Source organism: Acipenser ruthenus, unplaced genomic scaffold, assembly GCF_902713425.1.
Source record: "Acipenser ruthenus unplaced genomic scaffold, fAciRut3.2 maternal haplotype, whole genome shotgun sequence".
NCBI lineage: Eukaryota > Metazoa > Chordata > Actinopteri > Acipenseriformes > Acipenseridae > Acipenser > Acipenser ruthenus.
Genome location: NW_026708292.1, coordinates 843 through 8,886, shown reverse-complemented (window position 1 = coordinate 8,886; position 8,044 = coordinate 843). Strand labels below are relative to the sequence as shown.

The window sequence follows — 8,044 nt, the reverse complement described above, 5'->3', positions numbered from 1 at the left end:
GAAAGCAGAGCACTTCCCAAACCCGGTCCCGTGCCCCCTCTGCTGTGTCTGCTGGTTTCCATTCCAGCTGAGCTCTCAATCACTGAACCAGACCCTTCACAGAACTGATCGTTGGCTTAATTAGACCTTTTTTTAAATTATTCTTGGCTCTTAAACGGCTGCAGAGTTGATGTTGCTTATAAAATGTTACGACGAACTTGAAATCTGCCGCTGTTTAAAAGAGCTGAAAACAATTTAAAAAAGGTCTAATTAAGTTTAACAATCAGTTCTGTGAAGGGTCTGGTTTAGTGATTTGAGAGCTCAGCTGGAATGGAAACCAGCAGACACAGCAGAGGGGGACCCCCAGGACCGGGCTGAGGAAAGTGCGAGCCACACAGAAACGCTGACCCGGGGAATCCATTCATGTGAACAGAACTGACTCTGTACTGAGCAGGGCTGGGAATCAGACTCCTGTTGCACAGCAGTGTGATCCAGTCCAGGTTTTACTGCTACCAGCTTGATCAGCCCCCAGTGTGTCTAGCTAACAAGCTCAGGTGTGTCTGATTATTAAACTCCTAGTGAAACCAGGACCGGATCACACTGCTGTGCAGCGGGAGTGTGGAAATGGCGCTGGGTATATTTTGATTTCTGAAACACATTGTGAGTGAACTCAAGGGGGATTGAGTACGAGGAGCTGCCTTTATATAATTAAAAAAAAAACTGTGTGTATATATATTAAAATCCAAATTAATATAATATTGTTAATAAGAAAAATTTTATTGAAGATTTCAAGCTGGTGGGATTTTTTTTTTTTTTTGTCTCTTTTCTTGTAATGTGTTTTGAAATGAAATAAAAGATTTATTTAAATAGTGTGTTTTTAAATTTTCTTTTAGATAAGTCTGTTTTTTAAGGTGCATTTTCTGTCTTTTTTTATATCAGTTAATATGTCCAGTGGACCCTGTCTCTTCTATCAGATATGTCCAGCTGACACTGTCTGTCTTTCTGTCCGTCTTGTTTTATAACAGTGTGGTCTCTTATATCAGTTCAGTCCAGCTGACCCTGTCTGTCTGTCTGTCTGTCTTGTTTTATAACAGTGTGGTCTCTTGTATCAGTTCAGTCCAGCTGAACCTGTCTGTCTGTCTTGTTTTATAACAGTGTGGTCTCTTATATCAGTTCAGTCCAGCTGACCCTGTCTGTCTGTCTTGTTTTATATCAGTTCAGTCCAGCTGACCCTGTCTGTCTGTCTGTCTTGTTTTATAACAGTGTGGTCTCTTGTATCAGTTCAGTCCAGCTGAACCTGTCTGTCTGTCTTGTTTTATAACAGTGTGGTCTCTTATATCAGTTCAGTCCAGCTGACCCTGTCTGTCTGTCTTGTTTTATAACAGTGTGGTCTCTTGTATCAGTTCAGTCCAGCTGACCCTGTCTCTGTCTGTCTGTCTTGTTTTATAACAGTGTGGTCTCTTATATCAGTTCAGTCCAGCTGAACCTGTCTGTCTGTCTTGTTTTATAACAGTGTGGTCTCTTGTATCAGTTCAGTCCAGCTGACACTGTCTGTCTGTCTTTCTGTCTGTCTTGTTTTATAACAGTGTGGTCTCTTGTATCAGTTCAGTCCAGCTGAACCTGTCTGTCTGTCTTGTTTTATATCAGTTCAGTCCAGTTGATCCTGTCTGTCTTGTTTTATATCAGTTCAGTCCAGCTGAACCTGTCTGTCTTGTTTTATAACAGTGTGGTCTTGTGAGCACTTTAGTATCACTTGTGGCAAAGAGACAAACCTATTATAAATTAAGAAAAGACCGCGATGCCGCGTTCGTATCCTTATCCGTGCCTCTCTAGTCCCGGTGCGGGTAGAGTAACGCGTGATTCACTTATAATATCGACGAGCTTCACTTTGAGGATTTCTGTGAAACCCCCCTCCCCCCCCCCCCCCCTCCATTGAGACGCCAGACTTTTTATTTGTTTGACGGTTTTAAAAGAACTTCTCTTTCAGATCCTAATTCAGACTCTTACCTTTTTTTTTTTTTTTTTTTTTTTTAAAAAGGCATTAACCCGTGTGAAGAATCTGATTATCTTGAAATGCAAGCCTGCTCACAAGATGATACCCACGTCTCGCCAGACTTGAGATGCATTCATTAGCTGGATAATGCTGAGAGACGGTGAGGGAGCGAGGGGAGAGACAGTGAGGAAGAGAGGGAGCGAGGAGAGAGGGAGGGGAGGTAGACAGCAAGAGGAAAGAGACAGGGAGAGGGAGAGGGAGAGGGAGAGGGAGAGGGAGAGAGGGAGCGAGGAGAGGGAGGGGAGGTAGACAGCAAGAGGAAAGAGACAGGGAGGGAGAGAGGGAAGGGAGGGGAGGGGAGGGACGGTGAGGGGGAGAGGGAGCGAGGAGAGAGGGAGGGGAGGTAGACAGCAAGAGGAAAGAGACAGGGAGGGAGAGAGCGAGGAGAGGGAGAGGGAGAGGGAGAGGGGAGGGGAGGGGAGAGACGGAGAGGGAGCGAGGAGAGAGGGAGGGGAGGTAGACAGCAAGAGGAAAGAGACAGGGAGGGAGAGGGAGAGAGCGAGGAGAGGGAGAGGGAGAGGGAGAGGGAGAGGGAGAGGGGAGGGGAGAGACGGAGAGGGAGAGAGCGAGGAGAGAGAGGGAAGGGAAAGACGGTGAGGGAGAGGGGAGGGGAGAGACGGTGAGGGAGAGAGGGAGCGAGGAGAGAGGGAGGGGAGGTACACAGCAAGAGGAAAGAGACAGGGAGGGAGAGAGGGAGAGGGAGAGGGGAGGGGAGAGACGGTGAGGGAGAGAGCGAGGAGAGGGAGGGAAGGGAAAGACGGTGAGGGAGAGAGAGGGGAGGGGAGAGAGGGAGAGGGAGCGAGGAGAGAGGGAGGGGAGGTAGACAGCAAGAGGAAAGAGACAGGGAGGGAGAGAGCGAGGAGAGAGAGAGGGGAGGGGAGGGGAGAGACGGTGAGGGAGAGAGCGAGGAGAGGGAGGGAAGGGAAAGACGGTGAGGGAGAGAGAGGGGAGGGGAGGGGAGAGAGTGCTGTCTGAGCTCATCCTTTAAAAAACAAAACTATATATTCTACATTTTCTACAAGTTTGAAAGGATTTGTGTATTCAGCAGTGGAGTGTAATGCATGGCATGTCCAGTCCAGGTTTGAGGCTGAGTCACTCACTCTTTAATAATGAGAATTTCTGTCATTCAGGTTTCTGCTGATCTTTTTTTTTTTTAAATGGCGCATCACTCAATTTAAAATCCATTGAAACCCAAAATACATACATCATCATAATATACAATTCACTTTATATTATGACAGACAGACAGACAGACAGACTGACTGACACGTCATACACACACAGCTCACAGGAGAAGGCTGGGTGTGTCACCCTCTCAAACAAGCCTCCTCCCTCAGTTACAACTAATGTAGTGTTTCTGAGCACCACTAGGGGGCAGAGTGCTGCAGGGGGACTGGCTGGGTGTACCTCCTGTAGTGTGTGTGTCTCTCACTGTCTGCCTCTCAGCGTGTGTGTCTTGGTGTCTGTCTGTGTGTGTGTGTGTGTGTGTCTCAGTGCGAGTGTCTGTTTGTCTGTGTGTCTCAGTGCGAGTGTCTGTGTGTGTCTCTCACTGTGTGTGTCTGTTTCACTGTGTGTCTGTGTCTCACTGTGTGTCTCTGTGTGTGTGTCTCGGTGTCTCAATGTGTGTCTCAGTGTCTCTCACTGTGTGTGTCTGTGTCTCTCAGTGTGTGTGTCTCGGTGTCTCTCAATGTGTGTGTCTGTCTCTCACTGTGTGTCTCGGTGTCTCTCACTGTCTCTGTGTCTCTCACTGTGTCCCGGTGTCTCTGTGTGTGTCTCTCACTGTGTGTGTCTCAGTGTCTCTCAATGTGGACGCATGTTATAACACTTCATTATAATCCTGAAGCGAGGGAAGAAGGAATAAAAAAAGCAATAAACTTGATTGACTGACTGCAGCTGAGCAAAGCAGCCTAGCCTCTCCTCCTCCTCCTCCTCTCTACCCCCACTCCTCCCTGTCCCTCTCTCAGTGTAGCGTGTGTGTGTGTGTGTGTGAGCAGCACAGCCAGCTCCGTGTCACTCCAGGTCTCTCTGCTCTGCACAGGACTGCTGCACACCCAGCTCTGAGATCCTGCCTGCTGCCTGACTCCTGGACCCACTCCCTGTCTGCGGCTCTCTCTCTCTCTCTCCCTCTGTTTCTTTATATCAGGTAAGATTTAACGCATGCTTGTAGTCTGGAAATAAATTATTATTGTTTTTTTAAGTGATATCTTATTCTTTGGGCTCCTGTGTATCTCTCTCTCTCTCTCTCTCTGTTTCTTTATATCAGGTAAGATTTAATGCATGCTTGTAGTCTGGAAATGAATTATTATTATTATTATTATTATTGTTGTTTTTTAAATGATATCTTATCCTTTGGGCTCCTGTGTATCTCTCTCTCTCTCTCTCTCTCTCTCTCTCTCTGTCTGTTTCTTTATATCAGTATGATTAACGCACGCTTGTAGTCTGGAGATGTGTGTTTTAATTAATTAATTTGTATTTGTTTTAAAGGATATCTTATTCTTTGGGCTCCTGTGTATCTCTCTCTCTCTCTCTCTCTGTCTGTTTCTTTATATCAGTATGATTAACGCACGCTTGTAGTCTGGAGATGTGTGTTTTAATTAATTAATTTATTTTTATTTGTTTTAAGTCAGGGGTGTCAAACTCAGCTCCTGGGGGGCCGCGGTGTCTCCTGGCTTTCATTCCACCAGAGCTCTCAATTACTTAATTGGTCTAATTATTTGATTAACTGGATGCATTTAACACTTCTCTCCCAGGCCTCGAAATGTTTCACGGGTATTGTAGCTCGAATCAAGTGCGTTTTTAAAACCATCAACTGTAAAAGACCTGGAAAAATATGAAAAACGTCAAATTGAACAAATAATGAGATCAACTGTGTTAATGGAGGGTTTAAGTTTGAATGAAAACCAGGAGACCCCGCGTCCTTCGAGGGCTGGAGTTTGACGCCTCTGTTTTAAAAGATATCTTATTCTTTGGGCTGCTGCGTCTGTGTGTGTCTCTGTTTCTTTATAACGCTTGTGTTTTATAAATGACATATTCTTTTGGCTGTCTCTCCCTCCCTCCTCTCCTCCCTCTGTCTCCCTCCCCCCCTCCCTCTCTCTCTCCCCCTCCCTCCCCCCCTCCCTCTCTCTCTCCCCCTCCCCCCCCCTCCCTCTCTCCCCCCTCCCCCCCCTCCCTCTCTCTCCCTCCCCCTCCCTCCCTCTCTCTCTCGCCCCCTCCCTCCCTCCCTCTCTCTCGCCCTCCCTCTCCCTCTCTCTCTCCCTCTCTCTCTCCCTCCCGCTCTCTCTACAGTGAGTTTTGAGCAGCCCGGTCGATGGCACGCCCCCCCTGCACCCCTGTCCCTGTCCCAGGTAGCTGGTTCTGAGAGTGGCGGGCAGGGGGAGGTCCCGCAGAGCCATGCGGAAGAAGACCCTGCTAGCCATCTTCACAGGGGTGCTGCTGTACCTGGTGGGGGGGGGCGCTGGTGTTCCAGGCGCTGGAGAAGCCGCGGGAGACCCAGCAGCACGGAGACATCGCCCACAAGAAGGCGCTGTTCCTCGGGGAGCACGGCTGCGTCAGCCCCCAGAGACTGGACCAGCTCATAGAGGTGAGGAGGGGGGGACCAGACCAGCTCATAGAGAGGAGGGGGGGGACTGGGCTGGAGCAGCTCATAGAGGAGGGAGGGACTGACCAGCTCATAGAGGAGAGGAGGGGGGGGACCGGACCAGTTCTTACAGAAGAGGAGGGAGGGACTGGACCAGCTCATAGAGAGGAGGGGGGGGACTGGAGCAGCTCATAGAGGTGAGGGGGGATGGGAGGGCTGGGAGAGGCAGAGAGGGAATGGGAGTACTGGAAGGGACTGGGAGATTGAAGAGAGGGAATAGTAGAGGGTGAGGCTGGGAGAGACAGTTTGGAGGCAATTGTACTGATGTGTCCCTGTGTCTCTGTCCCTGTGCCCCCGTGTCTCTGTCTGTCCCCGTGTCTCTCTGTGTGTCAGGATGTGGTGGAGGCGGTGGGCTCGGGCGTCGACCCCGTCAGCAACTCCACCAACTTCACGAGCCGCTGGGACCTGCCGACCGCGTTCTTCTTCTCTGGGACCATCATCACCACCATCGGTAACACAGCGTCACCTCAATCACACTGACCAAGCACTGGAGCCCAAACGCTCCTCTCAATCACACTGACCAAGCACTGGAGCCCAAACGCTGCTCTCAATAACACTGACCAAGCACTGGAGCCCAAACGCTGCTCCTAATAACACTGACCAAGCACTGGAACCCAAACGCTCCTCTCAATCACACTGACCAAGCACTGGAGCCCAAACGCTCCTCTCAATCACACTGACCAAGCACTGGAGCCCAAACGCTGCTCTCAATAACACTGACCAAGCACTGGAGCCCAAACGCTGCTCCTAATAACACTGACCAAGCACTGGAACCCAAACACTCCTCTCAATAACACTGACCAAGCACTGGAGCCCAAACGCTGCTCTCAATAACACTGATGAAGGCACTGGAGCCCAGACGCTGGTCTGCTTGACTCGGTCTCTTCTAGTTTCAATACACTGATGAAGGCACTAGAGCCCAAACGCTGGTCTGCTTGACTCGGTCTCTTCTAGTTTCAATAATAACACTGATGAAGGCACTGGAGCCCAAACGCTGGTCTGCTTGACTCGGTCTCTTCTAGTTTCAATCACACTGATGAAGGCCACTGGAGCCCAAACGCTGGTCTGCTTGACTCGGTCTCTTCTAGTTTCAATAATCACACTGATGAAGGCACTGGAGACCAAACGCTGGTCTGCTTGACTCGGTCTCTTCTAGTTTCAGTAATAACACTGATGAAGGCACTGGAGCCCAAACGCTGGTCTGCTTGACTCGTCCTCTTCTAGTTTCAATAACGCTGATCTCCTTTCTCTCTTTGCCGATTTCCAGGATTTGGGAATATCTCTCCGAAGACGGAGGGCGGTCAGATCTTCTGTATTTTTCTACGCGCTGATTGGCATCCCGATGTTCGGGTTTCTGCTGGCCGGAGTGGGAGACCAGCTGGGAACGGGCCTCCGGAGGGGGATCGGGAAAATCGAGGATGTGTTCCTGGTAAGGGAAAACTGGAAACCCCTTTCTGAAGGAGAGTGGCTAGCCATGGCTTGTTAAAGATCTCCAATCTCTCTCTCTCTCTCGCTCCCTTTTTCTCTTCTCTCTCCTCTCCTACCCGTTTCTTTCCTCTCTCCTCTCAGAAGTGGAAAGTCAGCCCCACTATAATCCGCGTGATCTCGGCCGTGCTCTTCATCCTGATTGGCTGCCTGCTCTTCGTCGCCGTGCCGACCCTCGTCTTCCAGGAAGTGGAGGGGTGAGCCTGCTGGAGGCCACGTACTTCGTCATCATCACCCTGACAACCGTGGGCTTCGGAGATTATGTGGCAGGTACCACGAGAGAGAGAGAGGAGAGGAGGAAACAACTCTAGTTGACTCAGTTTCTAGAAAGCTTGTTAGTTTTTTGTGTTTGTTTTGTTGGAGTGCTGTGTAAGACCTTGGTTTCTGTGCTGTGTACGTTGTGGATGAAGCTCACCCCCCTCCCTCCCTCCTCTCCCTCCCAGGCGATGCTGTCGAGGGGGGGCACTGGTACAAGCCGCTGGTGTGGTTCTGGATCTTGCTGGGAATGGCGTACTTCGCTTCCATTCTAACCATGATCGGGAACTGGCTGAGAGTGCTGTCCAGAAAACACGAGCAGAGGTGAGAGAGAGCGAGCGTGATTCTGTGTGTGCCTCTGTGTGTGTGTGTGTGCCTCTGTGTGTGTGTGTGTGCCTCTGTGTGTGTCTGTGTGCACCTATCTCAGTGTGTGTCTGTGCGCCTCTGTGTGTGTGTGTGCCTCTCAGTGTGTCTGTATTTACTGTATATTTATACTGCCTTCCCTGTAGCCATGGTAAGAGGTGTAAATATTTAATGCGAGGTCTGGCAGTGAGTTATGCTCAGTAAAGAGTGTTAAACAAGCAGAGCAATTAATTAAACACGTCCACATATCATGCGTAACTCCTCTCCCTCCC

The 8,044-nt window shown here is 49.7% G+C and overlaps 1 pseudogene; it reads left to right on the top strand.

Moving 5' to 3' along the window:
• Nucleotides 1–3,952: 3,952 nt before the first annotated feature.
• LOC117398559 (potassium channel subfamily K member 2-like) lies at nucleotides 3,953–7,733 on the top strand (annotated as a pseudogene).
• The last annotated feature ends 311 nt before the right edge of the window (nucleotides 7,734–8,044 follow it).